The following is a 27,615-nucleotide window of genomic DNA, read 5'->3' on the forward strand; positions in this document are numbered from 1 at the left end:
CTGGGATATTCAGTCGAATCAGATCAAATATGATGCTAAGTTAGTACTAAGTTAAAATATGTTCCGCACTTGTAACATGCACCCATGATTTGGAACAGCAGCATACCTGTCAAGGTTTGGATTTGAAAATAAAGGAAATTTTCCGGCACCCGCCGTGAGCCATCCCACCACCGCAACCAGGCTCCAGTATCCCTTACATTTTAAGACAGGAAATATAAAATAATATAAATTATATAAAATATAATATAAATATAAATATAAATATATAAAATATATAAAATATATAAAATAAATTTTTGGCCACAACCGGGATTCGAACCCCGGTCTCCCGTGTGAAAGGCGGCGAACTTACCACTACACTATCCAGCAACTATATAATATAATATATATATATATATATATATATTATTATAAGGGAGATTTACGGGAAAATACTAATACGGGAGGACGGCGGGAAAGAGAAGTAAAATACGGTAGTTTCCCGGCCAAAACGGGAGACTTGACAGCTATGGTCAGCAGGCTGTCTCTGGCCACGCCCCCTACAGTCGGTCCGGCCCCTGGCTTTTCCAGCGTGTTCGCGAAAACGACTTCATTTATTTTCTTATTGATTTATCGACAGACCATCATACTTTTTAGACGTTATAATAACAACACTCTATTGATCCCCAAAGAGAGAAATTCTCTCCTTGCCTGCCCCCTCTTACTGTCCATGATACACAAGCACATATGTAGAAAAACGTCAGCTTGGAAGCCAAGGCTGGACTTAACCTACTCTATTCTGGTATTCTGTTCTCCCAAGTAAGGCATCCCAAGTTCGAATCCAACTTCCGACAAAAGTTCTTCAATCGCTACAGCACAATTTGAGCCACTTACGGCTTTAATTGCTTTGTTTTATTTTTGCGTTTCAGGCAAAACTACATAACACTTAAAGACACTTCGGGCATGCAAATGGAGAACGAAATTATAGTTATACCGAATCTCCTACACACAATACCAAGGTTACCAACTTTGAGATGGAAACCTGGGATATTCAGTCGAATCAGATCAAATATGATGCTAAGTTAGTACTAAGTTAAAATATGTTCCGCACTTGTAACATGCACCCATGATTTGGAACAGCAGCATACCTGTCAAGGTTTGGATTTGAAAATAAAGGAAATTTTCCGGCACCCGCCGTGAGCCATCCCACCACCGCAACCAGGCTCCAGTATCCCTTACATTTTAAGACAGGAAATATAAAATAATATAAATTATATAAAATATAATATAAATATAAATATAAATATATAAAATATATAAAATATAAAATAACCATTTGTCATTTATTTTCTATTAATTTTTCATGTTCACTCATGCGGCTCTGTCATTCACTAATGACTTGGATTTTTCATGCCGACTGACATCGTTCCTTCCCCGTGGGAGACAAATCTTACAGAACGCGTGACCCATCCTGCTCCTCTTCAGGAAAGTAAATTCGTCATCTTCGTCATCACCCCTTAAAACAATTACTGAAGCGAGACGGCGCACGCGTTACGGCGACAGATTTAAATTGTGAGTGCACTATATCTCGTCGCAAATGGTGCTTAACCACGGCGGGTCTCAAGCACAGGAGACTCCCAATTTCTAAATGACACACACTTGGCTCACAGCGCAAAGTTGTGTTAAACTTGCTTTGTCTAAAGCAGGCACACACATACGAGTATGATCCTGATAGGTAACTAAGCTATCGGTCTTATGTCCAAGCGCAACATAATTTAGGTTAGAACCTCATAACAAGTATTCCCGTTCGCTAATAGAGAGATCTCTCCCAGGATATATAGAAACGGAGACACTCGTCCGAATTGAACCTGGAAACAAAGCGCTACATCTGAGAATCTCGTCAGACATAGGGTTAAAGTTTACTGCAGTTTAATACGAAAGAACTACAATGAAATCACCGAAAATAAAACAAAATAATATAACTACTAATAATAGAAATAAAAATAACTATAATAAGCCCATATGATCCCGCTTAAATGCCTTCAGATTGCCATGAGTGCGACTTTTGCAACCAGTTGACAGTAGCGCTTCTTCACTGCACGTTCGGTCATAAAAAGTTTAAATTGTGTGCTCAGAATAAGTTTAAACCTTGTGCCTTGTGATTATTAACCAATTTTTATGCTGAATGGTCGGCTCAAACTCAATTGCGAAACACCGTGAGTCTGTTAATGTGTGACTTAAATGGAACTCATTAATAACCAGTATCACGTAATAACCTGGGTTAGAATAGAAGGCTTGTCCAACGAGCTGCGTCACCAGGTAATGTAAACGATCGGTAGCGAAGCTCCCCTCACGGCCAATGAGAGAGAGTCTCGCGATATTTCAGGCGAATTTGAGGTTTCAGAGCGTAGATCGCACAGGCAGGGATTCTTGTGAGCACTCAATGAACGGAGGCTGAAGTTGTGTAAAAGACATGCATTTATTCCTATAACTAACATAAGACAGACATTACACCTAACAAACAATAAACACGAAATAACGGAGTGGACACAAACAATGTAATCATGAAAATGCAATGACCAGATTTAAAATGAGTAACCTTAAAAGGGAAAATACTGTTCTGCAAAGCAAGCAATTTGTGGAAATACTGTCCTAAAGTAATATAGCAGGTGAATAGGAGTTTAGGTTGTTATAAATGAAAGGAAGTTTGTTTACTTGGTTGCAGAGTGGGGGGGGGGGGTCTTGGCAGTTGGTTGCGGAGGCTGATGAGCTGATGGGTGATGGCACTCAGGGAGGCGCGGTGTTTGCAGCGGTTGTTGGAGTGGAGCCCCTCTGATTCCCTCTCCTGGTGAAGCTTGGGCTTGGTTGCAGTTCTCTGTCCAGCTGGGTCTTCACTGATAGGCTTCAGGAGGGCTTCTTGTGGGCTTCTCTTCTCTTGGGCTGATGTTCTCTGCCTCTCTTCGTGCTGATGGTATTTTGTTTTCTCCTCCCTTCTGTTTCTCCTCTCCTGGCTTTGTTCTGAGGTGCCAGGTTTTATAGTGTAAAGTTCGTGAATAGGAGTGACCAGGAATTCGACTCCTGGACCAATGGCTGACCATCCATTTGGCGGGTTTTCGGAAGGGGGTCTGTATCAGTCCTTTTGAGATTCATGACCAGAGTGATTTCCCTTGTATTGATGATTTTCGTTAGGCTGGTGTAACTTTTGATATATTCACTTTCGTGGTAACCACTGACCAGATTTGGAAACTGGAGTGATTTTCCATCGGTTTGATACCAAACATGCCATAGCAGCCTAGCGGTTCACACCTCATACCATCTGTAATGATTAATTAATGATTACTTATATTATGTCGTTATGTTATATTACTCACACCTTATTTTATGCCTCACAATCTATATAATTGTAAATATACTGTGTAGCTGCTGGCGCGTTCCAAACTAAATCTCATTGTACTTACAATGTCAATAAAAACATCCATCCATCCATCTAGGCAGGCCAGTGTCGCCTCCATCCTTCCTGAAGTCAGTGATTCCTTTGTCTTTGTGCTGTTTAGTGCCAAATTGTTTGCTGAATTCCAACCTATCAGTTTCTGGACCTCATCTCTGTAAGCTGACTCATAAGAACCAAAGAGATTTACAAATGAGAGGAGGCCATTCGGCCCATCAAGCTCCTTTGAGGAGAACTTAGCTAATAGCTCAAAAATCTTATCTAGCTCTGATTTAAAAGAACCCAGGGTTTTAGCTTGTGTTACAATAACAGGAAGACTATTCCATACTCTAACTACACGCTGTGTACAGAAATGCTTCATCAAATTCGTTTTAAAATGTTCTCCAGCTAATTTCCACTTATGGCCACGAGTTCTGGTATTTAAACTAACATTGAAATAGCCATTTGGCTGAACAGCATCCAGACCTGTTAGAATCTTAAACACCTGGATTATGTCCCCCCTTAGTCTCCTTTGCTCGAGGCTAAACAGATTCAGCTCAGCTAACCTCTCCTCATTAGACATTCCTCTAAGACCAGGAATCATTCTCGTTGCCCTACGTTGCACCTTTTCCAAGGCAGCAATGTCCTTCTTAAGGTATGGTAACCAAACCCGCACACAATATTCTAGGTGGGGTCTTACCAAGGAATTATATTATCGTAGCATCACTTGCCTTGTCTTAAACTCCACACACCTAGAGATGCAATGTGCCTTCTCGCGTGGTGTTCCTGCAGAGGGAGTCTGTGAGTGCTGGAGATTGGGGGAGGGGGCAGTGTGGCTATGTCTGCTCTGTGTTCCTCCAGACGAGCAAAGAAGCTGTTTAGCTCCTTTGCTAAAAGGGCGTTGCTGTTAACAGTGACGGTGTTGTTGCCTTTGAAGTTTGTAATGTGTTGTATTCCCTGCCACACCCACTGTGGGTTGTTGTATGTGAAGTAGACCTCTATTTTCTGTTTCTCTGCCTGCCTGGCAACCTTGATGCCCCTATTCAGGTTAGCTCTGGCTGCACTCTGTGTTCTTGACTGCGCTGTCTTGTCCTGTAGTATTGTATTGTTGCTCTTGTGTTTATCTTGCACTTTCTCCCTCTGTTTGTGCTCCTTTCACTCTGTATAGTTCTATCTTGCCCGCACTTGTGTCATCTTGTGTTGTTTCTGTTTTTCTTCTTTGTGTTGCACCGTGGTCCAGGAGGAACAATGTTTCCTTTCACTGTGTACTGTGTATATTGCTGAAATAACAATAAACCCACTTGACCACCTGCCTCAATTCATCCTGAAGAGTTTTCCAATGTTGTTCAAAGGTCTGTTTGTTTCGAGTGAAGGACACGCCCCTGGACGTGCTGGATAAGGGGACCACAGATCAGTGTCCTCAGTCCTGCTTCTCCCTTCAAAGCTGAGAGGAAGATGACCCGCCTGCTGCTTCTGGTTTTGGCTTATGGAGCTCTGCTTATCTCCACAGAGGCCCAGCAAGATTACCACAGTCTCCCTGCACTCACAAGACGGCCATTAAACTCGCAGTCGAAAATGCTCATCAAGGAACCCGTCAGCACATGAATTTCTATAACATCCAGGGCCGTCCGAAGGTAACTGCTGAGAAAGTGTTTACAAAAGTGTGAAACTTTCATCATCTGCAAGCTGAACTAATGAGTATCACATTGATTTTGATGTTTTAATTTCAATGCATATGATGCTTAATGTCTCTTCACAATGAAAGTGATGGTTGTATATCTCAGCCCTGGTCAATTTTACCTTCTCACAGTTTCTCTCTGAATCTGCTGCAGTCAAGTCTGTGACAGTTTGCCATTTTTTGGGTGATTATTGTTTGTTATATTGCCTTTAAAACAGTTGTAGGCAATTTTGTATATAACGTGTTTATGTGATTTAGATCAGCAGTGAATACATTGACATTGAGATTCTCTTGAGAGCAACAAAATGTCCAAAGTCAACTGCAACAGACCATCGGGCTGACTGTATTTTCATGGACAAGAGGGTAAGTAAAGAGTCACTGTGACTGTGAGCATTGGACATATCAGTTAGCAAATTAATTTAGGTTCATGTTAACTTTTTTGATGCCCTGCGGGGGAAAGTTAGCCAACAATAAAGTAACAAATACATAGGTGGCCTCAAAGAGCCAGTTCCTTCACCTTATTCTCAAATTTTAGTAGGTTTACAGGCTTAAAGGCTGGATTACCAGGCAGAAGCAAATGCTAATCATCTGAGGGGTGACCTGTAGATTATGCTTCGAGCTATGAACCCTAGCTGGCCTTATTTAAAGACCTGTGGGCTGTACTACAAAGCGGGTTTTACATACCCAGAGTTAACTCAATCGAGCCAGGTTAACTAAAACTCATTGTTGAAATCAGCCTTAAATGGCAGTGTGGTGTTTTGTGGTGAAAGGGCAGGACTTAACTCTTGTTTTAATTAGAAAGCCAGTAATTAAACCTGGTCAGAGCAGGGTAGATGTGCAGTGTGAATTACCCTTTAAATTTACCTCTTTAAATAGTGAACTACAGGACCACTTAGCTTGATCGGAGGACAGTATTTTAATACAGAGCAGTGTTCAGTTAAACGGGATTTGTTGTTCATACTTTTAGATGAACTTGCTTTGTATAATATAGCCTTATGGTGACCCTGCTTTGGAAGCTCTTTCCTCTAAAATTGTTCTGTGTCATTAAACCCTGCACTCCAGCAGCTCTGCCTTAAATCATTAGATATATCTTTACTACACCTTCTCTCACTGTATTTATTGCCCACCACTCTTTAAATACTGTTTTTGTGTGTCTGTGTGTTTTTGCAGCCATTCATTAACTGTAGAGTTTGCAGCAGACGGTCTGGTAATGATCTTACACATCCATCAAATGACTGTGTACCAAACAAGAAAGTGGATGAAGTAAGTGTAGAGAGTCTTAGCATTATGGAAATGTAACAGGTGTGTGAATTGTGTCTAAACATGTGGTTAAACTTTGATTGTGTTTGTACATGCAAAAATTTGATCAGAGTACTGTTTATTAATGACAATGTTACTTTTAATCTGAACAACAGTGGCAGCACCAAGGAAAAGCTTGGGGGGGGGGGCTCTAGCTCCTCCTCCAATGACCATAGTACCCCCACAGCACCCCCAAAATATTGGTTTCATTTTTTCTTTAACTATCTGTAAAATCTGTATATTGTGTAAGACATTTTTGCGGTTTTTACAGCATACTTGTAGTGTATTTTTTCTTCAAAGTACACATAGAGGCTCTGTGAGCTAGACGTTAGAATTTCATATTTTATCCTATTTTATCCATGCTGTAGCTTATCGTGCTGTGTGCTTCTATACACCATCTACATAAGCTGAAAAGCTAAAGCACCCGGTCTAAATAATCTCACTCCCCTATAGCACCTGTAGCATTAAGTCACTGGCGCTGCCACTGCTGAATAAACGACTCCAATCTGACTAAACCGCTTAACTTTTCCTCCCCATGTTACATTTCAGGACAAACGACGTAATATGTGTCCTTCTGATAAACCTCTTCTCAGACCTAAAACTGCCTTGGCTTCCAAGGACACTAAAGAAGCTGAAGGAGACCGTCTGGCTGTTTCTGATGGCTGATGGTCCTGCAATGTGGACCAGAGGAGGAAACTGGGAGGGAAAATGCTTTGCTTTATATCATGCCCACCCAAAGCCCCCAGTGAGTAAGCCATAGGCGCCGATAGCATGGAAAAACTCCCAAGAAGGAAGAAACCTTGGGAGGGACCAAACTCAAAGGGGGAGCCCATCCTCCTGGGGCCGGCAAAGTGTAGGTGCAGGATCACAAAAAAACTTGACGAGAGAAACGAGAGAATTCGACTGTCCCTCACAAAAACTGTAAAGTTTTAGTGGCTAAATTGCTTTTTCTATGCCTTTTCAAACAGGAGGAGATTTGTTTGGCTATACGTAGAAATTTTCTATACAATTTAGACAGCACAGAATCATTAACCTACTTTAATGCATTTATTAATACAACCACATATTTCACACATTTTGACATCAGTCATGCAGTGAAGATACAGTCTCTTTATTTCTTGACGCCAACCCTCCCCATTAATCCGGGCTTGGGACCGACACCTAGTTGAGCTGGCTTTCTCCCTTAAGTGGCTGGGTTAGGCTAAACTATGTACATATTTATGAAGACTACTATAAATTTATAAAGACCTCCCTAAATATGTAGTCTAACAAAACGCAGTTTAAAGAAGGTAGCCTACCTGGTAAACAAAGAAATTAAAAGGCCCACAGCATATAATCGGGCTATATCCAAGCAGTTTTTAAGAACGTAACCTACATGGCGAAATTGAATTACTTTCTGGACCAACAAACGCAACCAGACATGAACATTATGCACCTTCCTAGTCTTGATGTATGTCGTCATACAGATGAGGACGTTAAGGCAGCCTTTAGGTCCGACCCATCATGCACTGCAGTTTTTTGCAAATTCCTCAGATGGAAAACCATTAAATACCTCTTCTATTACCTTATATTACCTTATATTCATGTAATAAATATACAAATATCAATTAGTTGGAAATCAGCCAGACAGACGTAATTACTACAAATGGTTTCCACTGTATTTGTGACTCTGAGTGCCGCAGGCTTGGATGCAGTGCCGCACCATTTTGTAAGTAAATTAATAAATATTAATGAGACATCACCTACCACCCTGCAAAAAAGAAATTTGCCGCTCGTCCCCCTGCACATGAACCAACATGGCTGTGTCAACCAGCGGAGCTCCGGAGCCTCTGGAGAAACACGCGGCAAAAAAGGCTCGCATACGGTCTTCCAGAGTTTGGGAATACTTCAGTCATGACACCTTTTCTGCGCCTCTACTGTAGCTGGCGTTAATGACGCTGTTTCAGCCATTTTATATTTTCTGTTTACTTATTCTGTCATGTAAGACTGAGACAAATTATCGTTTACGACTATTCTTACACACTGTAGCCTGACTTGCTGACTTAAGTAAGCTTAACTATAAGCTACCTTTGCTAGTGTTTGTGAATAACATGTTTCTCTAGTTATGAAATTATTCCATGTTTTAGCATCTGTTTCAACATTAAAGTCAAATTGGTATATTGAAATATGTAAAAACTATTGAACTATTAGCTTAAGTCTAACATAGAAAATCCTACTGAATCTCTTAAGATTTTCCTTTTTTGTTAATGCACTAATGTTTAAGAAGTGTCTTAAATTGAATTTCAGATTTGTGTGTGGGTGGGAGTGGGTGAATTGTATTAAATTCATACATTCATTCTTTTGGCTCAGACATTACTGACCTAAAACAAATTGAGGCATTGGGTAAGTGCTTAAATTAGCTACTAAATGGCAAAAAATATTCTAAATATCACATTTTCCATTCTTCGGTATAATTTTAATGAATCACCTATGCTGCCAAACATTAACGCATAGATTGTCACAACACTCTATGTTTTAGTTCTTCTTTATGTGTATAGGACGGTGTGATGGTTCTGGTGGTGGGTGTGGCCGACGCTGCTCGCGATGTTTGGCTATGCTGCAGTCCCAGGGACCAAGTTGGAACACATTTCCACCTTCAAGCTTAGGTGGAAAAACGGCACCGAGACCCAGCAGCAGGACAACTTCTTGTCCAGACAACCAGCCCTGCTTCATCATTGAAGTAAGCCCTGTGAACAGGAGCGAGATGTACTTCTGCAGTGGATGTTATAGCGGAAAGAACATCCCCATCCTCACGTCTGCCGGAGTGCCCCCTCAAGTGGGTGTGTGACTTAACTCGATGGATGAATTGGACAGAATGTACTGTTACTAGAGGTCGACCGATATGGGTTTTTCAAGTCAAGGGTCAGGCGATGGCCGATATATGCTGCTGATTTTTTTTGGCCGATAATTGGACGTTTTCCCCTCTATTTGCATGGTAAAATATCACACTAATAATAACAAACGATACACAAAATTTCTCAATTTAGCATTTATTGAATACTCAACTTGGAAACAATAACACATTTATAAACAATAAAAATAGCAGCATCAGAATCTCTGTTAGTGCACAATATAGCAGCAAACTCCTCATGTTTGACGGAAGGAAATTTGTAAACAATACAAAAAGGAATAAGCATGTTATCTTTAGTTGTAATCCCACTTCCAGTCCCTGAGTCTTACTCACCACACTCATACTTCACAGCAAACAGACAGCAGTTAATTAACCAGAAGAGAAAAATGCAAAAACACAACAGAACTTGTAAATAATAACAAACTAATAGACAATAAAAATAGCAGCATCAGAATCTCTATTAGTGCCAAATATAGCAGCAAACTCCTCATGTCTGACGGAAGGAAAATTTGTAAATACACAAAGGAATGAGCACATCTTCAGTTTTAATCCCATTTCCAGTCCCTGAGTCTTCCTCATCCCACAAGCAGGCAAGGCATGTCACCCCGGTTGTGTGACACTTATTTTATATAATAAAATAAGTGCCCCCTGCGGCCCCAGAGCCCGAGCAGCCGTCTCCGCTGCCTGCAGCTACCGCGCCCACGTCCGAGGCGCTTTCCCTGCCTGCAGCTCCCGGGCAGGCGCCCCCTCTGCAGCCTGCAGCTCCAGTCCCTGGCCCCACTCCAGTCCCTTCTCCCCCTGTGACTCTGGTACCCTCACCCCGACGAGCCCGACCCCGGCCGCAGGTCCTTATGTCTGTGTCCCATAAGGGGAGAGGACACAGACGCACGGCTGGGGTCCCACCCGCCCAGCCCCCTGGCTCGCCCTCCCTCGCCGGCGCTAGGGCTTGGTCGGCACCTGCGGGTCCTGGCCCTCCGGGTCGGCTGTCGTCTGCGGGTCCCCCTCCGCGGCCTCGTCGCCCTGCCTCGGTCCCTCCTCCGGCGTCTTATCGGTTGCCTGCGGGCCCCCCGACGGCGGCTCCTCATTCGCCTGCTGGTCCTCCCGCTCTGGCGTGTCGGAGGACGTCGCCGTCTGCTGCGGCTCCCCCTCTCTCCTTGCCCTCGCCAGGGTCCCTTCCAGCTCCTTCGTCCCCTTCCCTGGTCTCCCCTCCGACTCCCTCCTTCGTCCCTGCGTCTGTCCCTCACCCCGTCTCCTCGGCCCCTCCGGCTCCGGCCTCCCGGCCGCCTGCAGCCCTTCCGGCTGCCTCCCGTCGCCCGCTGGGTCTCCCTCGGGCTCCTCTTGGTTCCCCCTCCTTCTCTCCCTGGCCTCCCGTCTTTGTCCCTCCTGCCTCTGCTCCCCCTCGCTTTGTTCCTCCTGTCTCTGTCCCTCCTCTCTTTGTCCCTCGTCCCTCTGGCTTCTGCTCCTCTTTCCCCGATGTTCCCTTCGTTCACTCCCGGTCCTTTTGTCCTGCCTGTTCCCTCCGTGTCCCCCTTTCTGATCTGTTTCTCTGCCTTTCCTGTCTTATGTCAAGTCTTGTCCTGGCTCCTTCCCCTGTGCCAGTTCTGTCTGTCCGTTCTGTTCCCTGTCCCTCATTAATGAGGTTTTATATAGATATACATATATGCCCGGCTTGTCCGCTCCTCGTGTGTGCCACGCCCCCTGATTACCCACGTGTGCTTCCCTGATCGTCTCCTGCTTTGCCCGATTACTTTGATTAGTCATGACCTATTTTAAGTCCTGGTCTTACCTGTTTGCCCTGTCCGTCATTGTAGTTTGTCAATGCCTGCGTTCCGTCCTGCTCTACCCGCTCCGTTTCCCCGATTAAAGACCCGTTTTCACAAACACAAAAAAAACTATATGTATACATATACATACACTGAACAAAAATATAAACGCAACACTTTTGTTTTTGCTCCCATTTTTCATGAGATGGACTTAAAGATCTACAATTCATTCCAGATACACAATATTACCATTTCTCTCAAACATTTCTCACAAATCAGTCTAAATGTGTGATAGTGAGCACTTCTGCTTTGCTGAGATAATCCATCCCACCTCACAGGTGTGCCACATCAAGATGCTGATCTGACATCATGGGTAGTGCACAGGTGTACCTTATACTGCCCACAATAAAAGGCCACCCTGGAATGTGCAGTTTTGTCTCACAGCAAAATGCCACAGATGCCACAAGCATTGAGGGAGCGTGCAATTGGCATGCTGACAGCAGGAATGTCAACCAGATCTGTTGCTCGTGCATTGAATGTTCATTTCTCAACCATAAGCCGTCTCCAAAGGCGTTTCAGAGAATATGGCAGTACATCCAACCGGCCTCACAACCGCAGACCACGTGTAACCACACCAGCCCAGGACCTACACATCCAGCAGGTTCACCTCCAAGATCGTCTGAGACCAGCCACTCAGACAGATGATGCACGGCCCCATGTTGCAAGGATCTGTACACAGTTCTTGGAAGCTGAAAATGTCCCAGTTCTTGCATGGCCAGCATACTCACCGGACATGTCACCCGTTGAGCATGTTTGGGATGTGCTTGACCGGCGTATACGACAGCGTGTACCAGTTCCCACTAATATCCAACAACTTCGCACAGCCATTGAAGAGGAGTGGACCAACATTCCACAGGCCACAATTGACAATCTGATAAACTCTATGCGAAGAAGATGTGTTGCATTGTATGAGGCAAATGGTGGTCACACCAGATACTGACCGGTTCTGAGTCCCCAGACCCCCAATAAAGCAAAAAACTGCACATTCCAGGGTGGCCTTTTATTGTGGGCAGTATAAGGTACACCTGTGCACTACCCATGATGTCAGATCAGCATCTTGATGTGGCACACCTGTGAGGTGGGATGGATTATCTCAGCAAAGCAGAAGTGCTCACTATCACACATTTAGACTGATTTGTGAGAAATGTTTGAGAGAAATGGTAATATTGTGTATCTGGAATAAATTGTAGGTCTTTAAGTCCATCTCATGAAAAATGGGAGCAGAAACAAGAGTGTTGCGTTTATATTTTTGTTCAGTATATATATTTATGGGTGTATCGAGACTAGATGGTCAGTATGGATAACTAAGGTGCACTAAAACTGGGTGAGCAGGCAAGGCATGTCACCCAGGTTGTGTGACAATTATTTTATATAAATGTATATATGTATATATATATTCCATCCACCATCCCTCCTTTACGGAGAACTGCGTTATTTTTATTGTCCATTACGAAAAAAATAAAAAAACTATATATATATATATATATATATATATATACATATATATTTATGGGTGTATCGAGACTAGATGGTCATTATGGATAACTAAGGTGCACTAAAACTGGGTGAGCAGGCAAGGCATGTCACCCAGGTTGTGTGACAATTATTTTATATAAATGTATATATATATATATATATATTCCATCCACCATCCCTCCTTTACGGAGAACTGCGTTATTTTTCTTTTCTATTGCTAATAAAAAAACTATATATATGTACATATATATATATATATATATATATATATATATATATATATATATATATATATATATATATGGGTGTATCGAGACTAGATGGTCAGTATGGATAACTAAGGTGCACTAAAATTGGGTGAGCAGGCAAGGCATGTCACCCAGGTTGTGTGACAATTATTTTATATATATGCATATACATATTCCATCCACCATCCCTCCTTTATGGAGAACTGCGTTATTTTTATTGTCTATTGCAAAAAAAAAACAGAAAAACTATATATATATATAATATATATATATATATATACATATATATTCATGGGTGTATCGAGACTAGATGGTCATTCTGGATAACTAAAGTGCACTAAAATTGGGTGAGCAGGCAAGGCATGTCACCCAGGTTGTGTGACAATTATTTTATATATATGTATATATATATTCCATCCACCATCCCTCCTTTATGGAGAACTGCGCTATTTTTATTGTCTATTGCAAAAAAAAAAAAAAAAAAAAAACAATACATATATATACATATATATTTATGGGTGTATCGAGACTAGATGGTCATTATGAATAACTAAGGTGCACTAAAATTGGGTGAGCAGGCAAGGCATGTCACCCCGGTTGTGTGACAATTATTTTATATATATATTCCATCCACCATCCCTCCTTTACGGAGAACTGCGTTATTTTTATTGTCCATTGCGAAAAAAAAAAAACTATATATATACATATATATTTATGGGTGTATCGAGACTAGTTGGTCATTATGGATAACTAAGTTGCACTAAAATTGGGTGAGCAGGCAAGGCATGTCACCCAGGTTGTGTGACAATAATTTTATATATATGTATGTATATATTCCATCCACCATCCCTCCTTTACGGAGAACTGCGTTATTTTTCTTTTCTATTGCTAATAAAAAAACTATATATATGTACATATATATATATATATATATGGGTGTATCGAGACTAGATGGTCAGTATGGATAACTAAGGTGCACTAAAATTGGGTGAGCAGGCAAGGCATGTCACCCAGGTTGTGTGACAATTATTTTATATATATGTATATATATATTCCATCCACTATCCCTCCTTTATGGAGAACTGCGTTATTTTTATTGTCTATTGCAAAAAAAAAACACAAAAAAACTATATATATATATATATATATACACATATATATTTATGGGTGTATCGAGACTAGTTGGTCATTATGGATAACTAAGGTGCACTAAAATTGGGTGAGCAGGCAAGGCATGTCACCCCAGTTGTGTGACAATTATTTTATATAAATGTATATATATATTCCCTCCACCACCCCTCCTTTACGGAGGACTGCTTTATTTTTAATATCCATTGCGAAAAAAAAACACAAGAAAAAGAAAAAATATCTATATATATACATATATATATATATATATATATATATATATATATATGGGTGTGTCGAGACTAGATGGTCAGTATGGATAACTGAGGTGCACTAAAATTGGGTGAGCAGGCAAGGCATGTCACCCAGGTTGTGTGACAATTATTTTATATATATGCATATACATATTCCATCCACCATCCCTCCTTTACGGAGAACTGCGTTATTTTTATTGTCTATTGCAAAACAAAAACAGAAAAACTATATATATATATATATATATATATATATATATATATATATATATATACATATATATTCATGGGTGTATCGAGACTAGATGGTCATTATGGATAACTAAAGTGCACTAAAATTGGGTGAGCAGGCAAGGCATGTCACCCAGGTTGTGTGACAATTATTTTATATAAATGTATATATATATATATATATATTCCATCCACCATCCCTCCTTTACGGAGAACTGCGTTATTTTTCTTTTCTATTGCTAATAAAAAAACTATATATATATACATATATATTTATGGGTGTATCGAGACTAGATGGTCATTATGAATAACTAAGGTGCACTAAAATTGGGTGAGCAGGCAAGGCATGTCACCCCGGTTGTGTAACAATTATTTTATATATATATTCCATCCACCATCCCTCCTTTACGGAGGACTGCTTTATTTTTAATATCCATTGCGAAAAAAAAACACAAGAAAAAGAAAAAATATCTATATATATATACATATATATATATATATATATTATATATATATATATATATATATATATGATTGTGTCGAGACTAGATGGTCAGTATGGATAACTAAAGTGCACTAAAATTGGGTGAGCAGGCAAGGCATGTCACCCAGGTTGTGTGACAATTATTTTATATAAATGTATATATATATATATATATATATATATATATATATATATATATATATATATATATATATATTTATATATATATATTCCATCCACCATCCCTCCTTTACGGAGAACTGCGTTATTTTTCTTTTCTATTGCTAATAAAAAAACTATATATATGTACATATATATATATATATATATATATATGGGTGTATCGAGACTAGTTGGTCATTATGGATAACTAAGTTGCACTAAAATTGGGTGAGCAGGCAAGGCATGTCACCCAGGTTGTGTGACAATTATTTTATATATATATGTATATATATATTCCCTCCACCACCCCTCCTTTACGGAGGACTGCTTTATTTTTAATATCCATTGCGAAAAAAAAACACAAGAAAAAGAAAAAATATCTATATATATATACATATATATATATATATATATATATATATATATATATATATATATATATATATATATATATATATATATGGGTGTGTCGAGACTAGATGGTCAGTATGGATAACTAAAGTGCACTAAAATTGGGTGAGCTGGCAAGGCATGTCACCCAGGTTGTGTGACAATTATTTTATATAAATGTATATATATATATATATATATATATATATATATATATATTCCATCCACCATCCCTCCTTTACGGAGAACTGCGTTATTTTTCTTTTCTATTGCTAATAAAAAAACTATATATATGTACATATATATATATATATATGGGTGTATCGAGACTAGTTGGTCATTATGGATAACTAAGTTGCACTAAAATTGGGTGAGCAGGCAAGGCATGTCACCCAGGTTGTGTGACAATTATTTTATATATATATGTATATATATATTCCCTCCACCACCCCTCCTTTACGGAGGACTGCTTTATTTTTAATATCCATTGCGAAAAAAAAACACAAGAAAAAGAAAAAATATCTATATATATACATATATATATATATATATATATATATATATATATATATATATATATGGGTGTGTCGAGACTAGATGGTCAGTATGGATAACTAAGGTGCACTAAAATTGGGTGAGCAGGCAAGGCATGTCACCCAGGTTGTGTGACAATTATTTTATATAAATGTATATATATATATATATATATATATATATATATTCCATCCACCATCCCTCCTTTACGGAGAACTGCATTATTTTTCTTTTCTATTGCTAATAAAAAAACTATATATATATGTACATATATATATATATATGGGTGTATCGAGACTAGTTGGTCATTATGGATAACTAAGTTGCACTAAAATTGGGTGAGCAGGCAAGGCATGTCACCCAAGTTGTGTGACAATTATTTTATATATATGTATATATATATTCCATCCACCATCCCTCCTTTATGGAGAACTGCGTTATTTTTATTGTCTATTGCAAAAAAAAAAACAAAAAAAACTATATATATATACATATATATTTATGGGTGTATCGAGACTAGATGGTCATTATGAATAACTAAGGTGCACTAAAACTGGGTGAGCAGGCAAGGCATGTCACCCAGGTTGTGTGACAATTATTTTATATATATGTATATATATATTCCATCCACCATCCCTCCTTTATGGAGAACTGCGTTATTTTTATTGTCTATTGCAAAAAAAAAAACAAAAAAAACTATATATATATATACATATATATATATGGGTGTATCGAGACTAGAAGGTCATTATGCATAACTAAAGTGCACTAAAATTGGGTGAGCAGGAAAGGCATGTCACCCCAGTTGTGTGACAATTATTTTATATATATGTATATATATATATATATTCCCTCCACCACCCCTCCTCTACGGAGGACTGCTTTATTTTTATTTCCATTGCAAAAATAAAAAATTTTAAAACACAAAAAAAAAAAAAGACGAAAATAATAATAATAAAAATAATTTTGAATGTGTATTCAAATAAGTTTGAATGTGTGTGAACTATATATAAATATATATATACACATGCATATACAGAAATATATACACACACACACATATATATATATACACACACACACACAGACACACACTCACATAAACACATACACACACTGTGTACAGTCTTATGCAAAGGTTTGGCACCCCTTGACAAATAACATCTTTTCAATTACAAAAGCAACAATATCAGTTAATACAGTCTCTTTAGGAACTGGGGGAAAAATACACAATATTTTCAGCAAACATTGATGAATAGTTACTTTTTATGCCATAAATTGAACAAAATTACAAAATAAAAACATTATTATGGCACTCTGCAAAAGTTTGGGCACCCTACGTAATCAGTACTTAGTAACACCTCCTCTGCCAGATATCACAGCTTACAAGCGCTTCTTATAGCCAGCTGAAAGGCTTTCAGTTCTTGTACTTGGGATTTTCTCACATTCTTCCTTGCAAAAGGCTTCTAGTTCTGTAATATTCTAATATATCAAGGGCTGTATTGTCAAATAGGAGATCGGCAGCATTCTCCCACCTGAGAAAACTGTACTACAATGCCCTTGATAGTGTGTAGAAACACACTCGTCAGCTCTAGTCCTCCTGTAACAACGCAAAAGGACTGGCAACCCTCAGGTATTTATGCGTGCGATTGTATGATAAATTCACCCTGACAGTCTCACACTTCTCTTGGTACCAACAGGTCTCATGGAATATATAAAAGGCAACTGCAACAATTATACTCGGCACTAAACATCGAGGCACGGAAATGCAGCAGAGCTTGTGTATTTCTCAGGATGCATTCTAGTAAAATGCCCGGAAAATGAGCTAAAGACATATTTCAAGGGGCACTATATAAAACCGATGGAAATTTTACTGATTAAATAAAAGGAAAAGCATCGTTTGAAAAATCACAAATGTTTCTAAGATTCAATGCATCGCTTTTTGACCACATCATAGCGATGAACACATCATTGTTCCTGACAATGTCCTAATACAGAAATAAAACTTTATGTTGGTAAACTCAAAAAGCCTTCAGCTGTCACACTGGCTAACGATCTCAAACGATTATAAAGCAGCATTTTGAAAAGCGCTGTTTTAAAATAACAGATACAACACTTACCTTGTCTTCTGGCCAAATGCTTTTCACGGCTTGGCACTCCAACGGTGCTGAAACAAAATTTGTATTTCCTCCTACCTCGTTGGCCCTTCAGTTCTTCTTTTCTCCCTTTGGATGTTTTTTTCCTTCTTCGTTGGATATTGTTTTTTATTTTTGTTTGTTTTTTTTTACTTTGCATGTTTTTCCTTCTTCGGATATTATTTTTTTGGCTTATTTTTTTAGACGATGTTTTTTTCGTCTTCTTTAAAAATTGATTTTTTTCGTCTTCTTTAAATATTGTTTTTTTTTTCATCCTTTTGATGTTGTTTTACGGAACAAGAGCCGTACAGTGCTACTCTATCAGGAGGTAGCGCCAACTGAACGCCTTGAAGCAGTACCCAGCTCTTTTATAGGGAGCGTCAACCCGAAGTCAAGTTCTAGAACGTTGCACTCACTTTTCATTGGTTTCCCAGCTATGCTGTCAGAATAATGTTTGCTGATTGGTCGAAAATTTTAAAACGTACCCGAGTACTGTAAAAAAAACTCAAGATCTTGCTACCCTATCTTGCACCCATAAGGTGATTTTTTTTATACGTTATATGCAGCTATTTGTAGCAGGCCGTAATTAGACTAATCCACCCTTTGTCAATAAAGCCAACAAGAGAACAGGTTGCCCAAAGTTTGCTCAGGTACACGCCACAGCACAACCTTAAAAACACATCCAGCACAAATCACACTAGTGAATGACACAGCAAATCACAGCAATAAAAAAGACCCCTATGGGCAATCCAGCACCCAGACTACAGGTGCCAAAAGGCCCAGCCTGCCTAATAATGAACCCAAAATATACATACAACAAAGAAAAAGACACAAACAAAAAAGAAAATAAAACTAGCCAGCTGCTCCCACTAAACCCCGCTCCCGAGGCCACTAAGCCGGCTGGCTTGATAATACACGATACAACCTCAGATAAAACATATTAAAGCAACACCAGGGAGGTTTACAACCTGATCCTTAAAATTATCGACCCGTAATTCCACCTTGAAAACCCCTAAAGAACAGTAGTTTACCCCATGACTCACTGCCCCATTCAAACAAAAAAAAACAGGTTTTTGGGGTAACCTTTAGGTCAGCTCTTCAAAACCAGGTATGAGGACTCTTCAGCTAATCAGTCCTCTAATTAGAAATCTAATTAGGGAGTTGCAGCGAAAACCTGCATACACACCGGCCCTTTGCGGATAAGATTGTTCACCCCTGAAACAAGCAAACAGAAAGGCTGCTACACTGCAAATTCAATATGCCCGCCGATGCTCCACCAAATCTATCAGGACCCTGCCTGTCTTTCCCGTGCCTGCTCCTTTGCCAATATGCCCTACCATCGGAACATGCACAGCCATCTCGCCCCGGCTATGCCTCCAGTCCGAACTGCAGTTCCTATACCTGCCTATAATTGCCTGGCTACAATCCATCCCCCAAAATGAAATTGATGACCCAACGATCACAGCTAAGAATTCTATCCCCAAACCACTGGTCTTCCTCCCCAACCGAACGATCATTCACTGACCGTGGTAACTTATAAGGGTTGGTATGATGACCAGTGGTGGACCTCACCGAACGTTTAACTGGTCTCTACACCTCGGGGGGGACATAACCTCCTCCATTATACGAGGCCTACTTGTGGATGCTCTATTGCGACCCCTCCCACCAGCCCTGTCCCCGTAAAATCACAGAGTCCTCATCCGATTCCATTTCTGTTGCCCCTGTGGGCAACCCAGACTCAGGAGACATTACCAGAACATCTTCCCCTGACATAACAACCCCCTGTGGTACTGGACGCAACTCTGTTCGGTGAACTTGACGGACAACCCCGTCCCCCTCCATTGGAGTTGCAGAGTAAACTGCACCCTGATCTTGGGGACACCGAACTACCATATACAAACAGGCATCCCAATGATCCTGTATTTTACCTCGAACATGGTTCCGCAAACACACCAGCTGACCTTCATCAAACCCCTAATCATTAACCAACTCATTGTGTTTCCGATTTCGTGGTGTGGCTTGTTCCTCCAACTAAGCCTTCACATACTCTTGAAGCACCTGCAAACTTTCCTGATGGTTTTGTACCCATTCCTCCAAAGGTCCACCATACTGACTGATCCCGGCAGGAGCCTGAAGATAGTGTATCGGTAATCGAGGCTCACAGCCAGACCTTAAATAAAAAGGCATCATCCAGTCATTTGGTGGGGTGTAGTATTGTAAGCTTCTCTGCTGGAGGAAGTGTGTGAAGCAAATTGTGCAAAAAAAATATTAAAGCAACACCAGGGAGGTTTACATCTAGATCCTTAAAATGATCGACCTGCAATTCCACCTTGAAAATCCAATTATCATATAAAGGATACAAGATGTAAAGATGACAAATGACATGGCACACATTTGTTGTTTAGACTGTTGTGTCAGGTTAATTGAAAGCTGAAGGATCTTAGTGTTTACTAGTCTAAGTAACAGAATGTCTAAACACTGTGCTTGCCTTTATGGGTTTTTAAGCAGAACATATAGGTATAGAAACATATTAACATTACGTTTCACGATTCACTGACTGGAGAATAGGAGAATATACACATCAATATTACTACTTAAGTTAACTAACCCTAATCCCAACCCCTATTGGCACGGAGCCCGCCAGGGTTCAGGTGAGATATAAATCTGTAATCTGTATCAATGGTTTTGCTATCCATACCCACCCTATTAATGTTAGCTTCCCAGGGTTTCTTGTTAGACAAGCTCTGTGTCTCTCTATACCCCCATTTACTGCACGACTGATTGTCCATTTATAAAGAATCAAATAGGGTGAAGATGGTTTTAGTTTACAATTACTCTGGAAGGTGACCAGATTAAAAAAAACTAAATACCATGCCTACGTGTATGTAATCTCCATCACAGTCCCCATTTTCCCCATAATCCTCGTTTTGATAGTGCCAATTTGTGTAATGTGAGTTTTTTTTTTTTTTTAAAAACTGTTATAGAAGAACATACTGGATGCCACATGTGTACAATTACCCCTTTCTAATTAGTGGGGTCCGTTGTGTCAGCTACAGCCTTTACTAACATACACATAAGTATACAGTCTTACAGCACTTTTGTTTTCCTTTTGTATTTAATGGTTTTCCATTTAGGGGGCAGCATGGTGGTGCAGTGGTTAGCACTGTTGCCTCACACCTCTAGGGCCCGGGTTCGAGTCTCCACCTGGGTCACATGTGTGTGGAGTTTGCATGTTCTACCCATGTCATCGTGGGGTTTCCTCCGGGTACTCTGGTTTCCCCCACAGTCCAAAAACATGCTGAGGCTAATTGGAGTTGCTAAATTGCCCATAGGAGTGTATGCGTGAGTGAATAGTGTGTGAGTGTGCCCTGCGATGGGCTGGCCCGCCATCCTGAGTTGTTCCCTGTCTCGTGCCCATTGCTTCCGGGATAGGCTCCAGACCCCCCGCGATCCAGTAGGATAAGCGGTTTGGAAAATGGATGGATGGATGGATGGACAGTTTTCCATTTGAGGAATTAGCAAAAAACTGCAGTGCATGATGGGTAGGATCTAAAGGCTGCCTAACGCCCTTAATTTGTTTGCAATTTCGCCAGGTAGGCTACCTTCTTTAAACTGCGTTTTGCTAGACTACACATTTCGAGATGTTTTATTGTAGTCTTGGTAAATATATATATATAGTTTAGCCTAACCCAGCCACTTAAGGGAGCAAGCCAGCTCAGGTAGGTGCCAGTCCCAAGCCCGGATTAATGGAGAGGGTTGGCGTCAAGAAATAAAGAGAAATAAAGACAACTAATACTCCTAGTTTGCGAGATCTGACTGCAATGGCAGCACTGCTACAAGGGTGTGGATAAATCTATACAAATATCACCTGCATGCACATTACTTCTTTTACAATAACCAACTCCTGATCCATACTGTTAGTCGTGAAAAAAAAAACTATCGTGTACATAGAGGCCCTGTGTAAAAAGATAACTGCCAAGGAAAAGATCAAAAACATTTATTTCAAGGATACAAAGTTTTTATGGTCATGTACAGTGTACAGTGCAATTCTTATTTGATTAACTTGAATGTCTCCACAGACTAGACGATTAAACAAATAAAGCAGCGCAACATTACAATAACTAATAACAAATAAACAAAGCTCACGAGTACTATTACAGTATTTATATCATTTATTTAAACTTAATTTTACCAGGTAAATTAACTACAAAGCAGTTACCACTGCTTTACCTGCTTCTCGGGAGAAATAGCAGATATACGTCATGTATGTGACTAAATTCTTAAGCCAATAAGGGCAAAGTTGTGTCGTAATGGAGGCGGATCCAGTTTGTGCAGCCGGTTAAAGACACTACGGGCATGTAAATGGAGAACGAAATTATAGTTATACCGAATCTCCTACACACAATACCAAGGTTACCAACTTTGGTCAGCTGACCGGAGTGAGACGTTCAATTCCCGTAAGATTTCTTTGCGCCAGCCTGAGAGTCTGAAAACACGTCACACCAGATGCATGAGAGATGGAAACCTGGGATATTCAGTCGAATCAGATCAAATATGATGCTAAGTTAGTACTAAGTTAAAATATGTTCCGGACTTGTAACATGCACCCATGATTTGGAACAGTCAGCAGGCTGTCTCTGGCCACGCCCCCTACACTCGGTCCGGCCCCTGGCTTTTCCTGAATTCTGATTCCTTTAGATAAACATTGACTTCATTGATATTGTTATTGATTTATCGACAGACCATCATACTTTTTAGACGTTATAATAACAACACTCTATTGATCCCCAAAGAGAGAAATTCTCTCCTTGCCTGCCCCCTCTTACTGTCCATGATACACAAGCACATATGTAGAAAAACGTCAGCTTGGAAGCCAAGGCTGGACTTAACCTACTCTATTCTGGTATTCTGTTCTCCCAAGTAAGGCATCCCAAGTTCGAATCCAACTTCCGACAAAAGTTCTTCAATCGCTACAGCACAATTTGAGCCACTGATCGGCTTTAATTGCTTTGTTTTATTTTTGCGTTTCAGGCAAAACTACATAACACTTAAAGACACTTCGGGCATGCAAATGGAGAACGAAATTATAGTTATACCGAATCTCCTACACACAATACCAAGGTTACCAACTTTGGTCAGCTGGCCGGAGTGAGACGTTTCTCAGGCGCCAGCCTGAGAGTCTGAAAACACGTCACACCAGATGCATGAGAGATGGAAACCTGGGATATTCAGTCGAATCAGATCAAATATGATGCTAAGTTAGTACTAAGTTAAAATATGTTCCGCACTTGTAACATGCACCCATGATTTGGAACAGCAGCATACCTGTCAAGGTTTGGATTTGAAAATAAAGGAAATTTTCCGGCACCCGCCGTGAGCCATCCCACCACCGCAACCAGGCTCCAGTATCAACAACAACAAACAAACAAATTTATTTTTATATAGCGCATTATCACAACATTACATTGTCTCAAAGCGCTTTACAGTATCCTCACCCAAAGCCCCCAGTGAGTAAGCCATAGGCGACAGTGGCAAGGAAAAACTCCCTAGAAGGAAGAAACCTTGAGAGGGACCAGACTCAAAGGGGAAGCCCATCCTCCAGGGGCCGGCAGGGATAGTCAAATAGAGAGAGGAGAGCAAGGAAGATAAGCCAATGCCGAAGCCGAGTCTTCTTCCAATTGCCAGGCAACCAGAGGTAAGGCAGCGGGTCATACATGGAAGATCAGAACGGCGAGCTGGATGCAGGGACGTCACTGGTGGTGGTCGGGTGTGCTGGATATCTTGATAGATTGAGGTCTCCAGGCATCACCCCCAGGAGGAGTAGGGGAAATAAAATGTACAATTAGGCATAGTAGAGGAGGCTATTGGCAGTGCTAAAAGCTAGGTGAGTACAATATGAAGTGCAATCTGCAAGCTCCGGCAGATATGGCTATGGCAGCATCAGTAGGAGGGAGAGGCAAGTGGGAATGCCGGCATGGGGAGTCCCTGAAATGTCAGCACTCCAGTTCCACAAGAGATTGCAAAGCTAGAGTGACAGCACTGACAATCCAGTTCATCCAAAGCCAATGGCACCGATCCCCACCCAGCTCTACACCTCACACTACAGGTCTGCCTGGGAGTGAAGAGTTAGCTAGGGCTAGAACTAGTGTCCCTATACGCTAAACTAAACAGGTGTGTTTTTAGTCTGGACTTGAGTTTTTAGTCTGGACAGAGCACGTTACTGACACACACATCTTCTTCGCAATGTTGCACACCTCTTTAAAATTTGCCTTTGTGATCTCCGATTGCCTCAATCGGACATCATTAGTGCCGACGTGGATAACTATCTGAGAGTATTTACGTTTACTTTTAGCCAGCACTTTTAAATTTGCCGAGATGTCGGTCGCTCTGGCACCCGGGAGACAATTTACAATGGTCGCTGGAGTCGCTACTCTCACGTTTCTTAGAATAGAATCACCAATTATTAGAGCACTTTCAACAGGCGTCTCAGTGGGAGTTTCACTGAGTGGGGAGAACCTGTTGGAAACGCGGATAGGCGAATGGTGCCGGTGTAAGTTTGGTTTGGATTTGCGACTATGCCGCCGGGTCGTCACCCACTCGCCTTGCTGCGAAGGCTCTGCTGCCGGAGCAGGGGGAGACTTACTGGCTATCGCGGACATATCCGGAGCCGCTAATACTGAGTCAATAAAACTCTCATTCTCCTGAATGTTATGTAACGTCCGGATACGTCCCTCTAACACTACAATCTTCTCCGTCAGTCTAGCGACTAACTGACACTTCTCACATGTATAAATACCGCTAATGACTGGAGAAGAATAGCTAAACATATTACACTCAGAACACGGAACAGTAGACATGGCGTTGTACTTACGTAAACTGAGGCTGTAAGGCTGGAAGCACCTTCTTAATTGAACGAAGATCGTGGGTCGGTACTTGCGTAGGTGATTAATCCGTCGGGGTCTGGGAAATTTTATTTATTTATTTTGGAGGATTATTAATCTTGCGAAGCTTTTTCCCAATGACTTAACTCGAATTATTATTTAGGTGATATCTATGGTTTCAAAGTTCGCGCGCTAGCAGTCAGTATCACTCTCGCAGGAAACAGGAAACAACGGAAATGACCACGTGTATCCCTTACATTTTAAGACAGGAAATATAAAATAATATAAATTATATAAAATATAATATAAATATAAATATAAATATATAAAATATATAAAATATAAAATAACCATTTGTCATTTATTTTCTATTAATTTTTCATGTTCACTCATGCGGCTCTGTCATTCACTAATGACTTGGATTTTTCATGCCGACTGACATCGTTCCTTCCCCGTGGGAGACAAATCTTACAGAACGCGTGACCCATCCTGCTCCTCTTCAGGAAAGTAAATTCGTCATCTTCGTCATCACCCCTTAAAACAATTACTGAAGCGAGACGGCGCACGCGTTACGGCGACAGATTTAAATTGTGAGTGCACTATATCTCGTCGCAAATGGTGCTTAACCACGGCGGGTCTCAAGCACAGGAGACTCCCAATTTCTAAATGACACACACTTGGCTCACAGCGCAAAGTTGTGTTAAACTTGCTTTGTCTAAAGCAGGCACACACATACGAGTATGATCCTGATAGGTAACTAAGCTATCGGTCTTATGTCCAAGCGCAACATAATTTAGGTTAGAACCTCATAACAAGTATTCCCGTTCGCTAATAGAGAGATCTCTCCCAGGATATATAGAAACGGAGACACTCGTCCGAATTGAACCTGGAAACAAAGCGCTACATCTGAGAATCTCGTCAGACATAGGGTTAAAGTTTACTGCAGTTTAATACGAAAGAACTACAATGAAATCACCGAAAATAAAACAAAATAATATAACTACTAATAATAGAAATAAAAATAACTATAATAAGCCCATATGATCCCGCTTAAATGCCTTCAGATTGCCATGAGTGCGACTTTTGCAACCAGTTGACAGTAGCGCTTCTTCACTGCACGTTCGGTCATAAAAAGTTTAAATTGTGTGCTCAGAATAAGTTTAAACCTTGTGCCTTGTGATTATTAACCAATTTTTATGCTGAATGGTCGGCTCAAACTCAATTGCGAAACACCGTGAGTCTGTTAATGTGTGACTTAAATGGAACTCATTAATAACCAGTATCACGTAATAACCTGGGTTAGAATAGAAGGCTTGTCCAACGAGCTGCGTCACCAGGTAATGTAAACGATCGGTAGCGAAGCTCCCCTCACGGCCAATGAGAGAGAGTCTCGCGATATTTCAGGCGAATTTGAGGTTTCAGAGCGTAGATCGCACAGGCAGGGATTCTTGTGAGCACTCAATGAACGGAGGCTGAAGTTGTGTAAAAGACATGCATTTATTCCTATAACTAACATAAGACAGACATTACACCTAACAAACAATAAACACGAAATAACGGAGTGGACACAAACAATGTAATCATGAAAATGCAATGACCAGATTTAAAATGAGTAACCTTAAAAGGGAAAATACTGTTCTGCAAAGCAAGCAATTTGTGGAAATACTGTCCTAAAGTAATATAGCAGGTGAATAGGAGTTTAGGTTGTTATAAATGAAAGGAAGTTTGTTTACTTGGTTGCAGAGTGGGGGGGGGGGGTCTTGGCAGTTGGTTGCGGAGGCTGATGAGCTGATGGGTGATGGCACTCAGGGAGGCGCGGTGTTTGCAGCGGTTGTTGGAGTGGAGCCCCTCTGATTCCCTCTCCTGGTGAAGCTTGGGCTTGGTTGCAGTTCTCTGTCCAGCTGGGTCTTCACTGATAGGCTTCAGGAGGGCTTCTTGTGGGCTTCTCTTCTCTTGGGCTGATGTTCTCTGCCTCTCTTCGTGCTGATGGTATTTTGTTTTCTCCTCCCTTCTGTTTCTCCTCTCCTGGCTTTGTTCTGAGGTGCCAGGTTTTATAGTGTAAAGTTCGTGAATAGGAGTGACCAGGAATTCGACTCCTGGACCAATGGCTGACCATCCATTTGGCGGGTTTTCGGAAGGGGGTCTGTATCAGTCCTTTTGAGATTCATGACCAGAGTGATTTCCCTTGTATTGATGATTTTCGTTAGGCTGGTGTAACTTTTGATATATTCACTTTCGTGGTAACCACTGACCAGATTTGGAAACTGGAGTGATTTTCCATCGGTTTGATACCAAACATGCCATAGCAGCCTAGCGGTTCACACCTCATACCATCTGTAATGATTAATTAATGATTACTTATATTATGTCGTTATGTTATATTACTCACACCTTATTTTATGCCTCACAATCTATATAATTGTAAATATCCTGTGTAGCTGCTGGCGCGTTCCAAACTAAATCTCATTGTACTTACAATGTCAATAAAAACATCCATCCATCCATCTAGGCAGGCCAGTGTCGCCTCCATCCTTCCTGAAGTCAGTGATTCCTTTGTCTTTGTGCTGTTTAGTGCCAAATTGTTTGCTGAACTCCA

At 40.7% G+C, this 27,615-nt stretch overlaps 1 protein-coding gene across 1 annotated transcript in view; it reads right to left on the bottom strand.

Annotated features, from left to right (window-relative positions):
* LOC125715611 (H(+)/Cl(-) exchange transporter 7-like) overlaps window positions 1-18,179 on the bottom strand; it is a 125,983-nt gene extending 107,804 nt beyond the window's left edge. The window contains exon 1 of the mRNA XM_048987377.1: window positions 18,124-18,179. The gene's annotated coding sequence lies outside the window, so the exon portion shown is untranslated. The remainder of the gene's footprint in view (window positions 1-18,123) is intronic.
* Between the last annotated feature and the right edge of the window lie 9,436 nt (window positions 18,180-27,615).

This window comes from Brienomyrus brachyistius, chromosome 2, assembly GCF_023856365.1.
Source record: "Brienomyrus brachyistius isolate T26 chromosome 2, BBRACH_0.4, whole genome shotgun sequence".
NCBI classification, from domain to species: Eukaryota; Metazoa; Chordata; class Actinopteri; order Osteoglossiformes; family Mormyridae; genus Brienomyrus; species Brienomyrus brachyistius.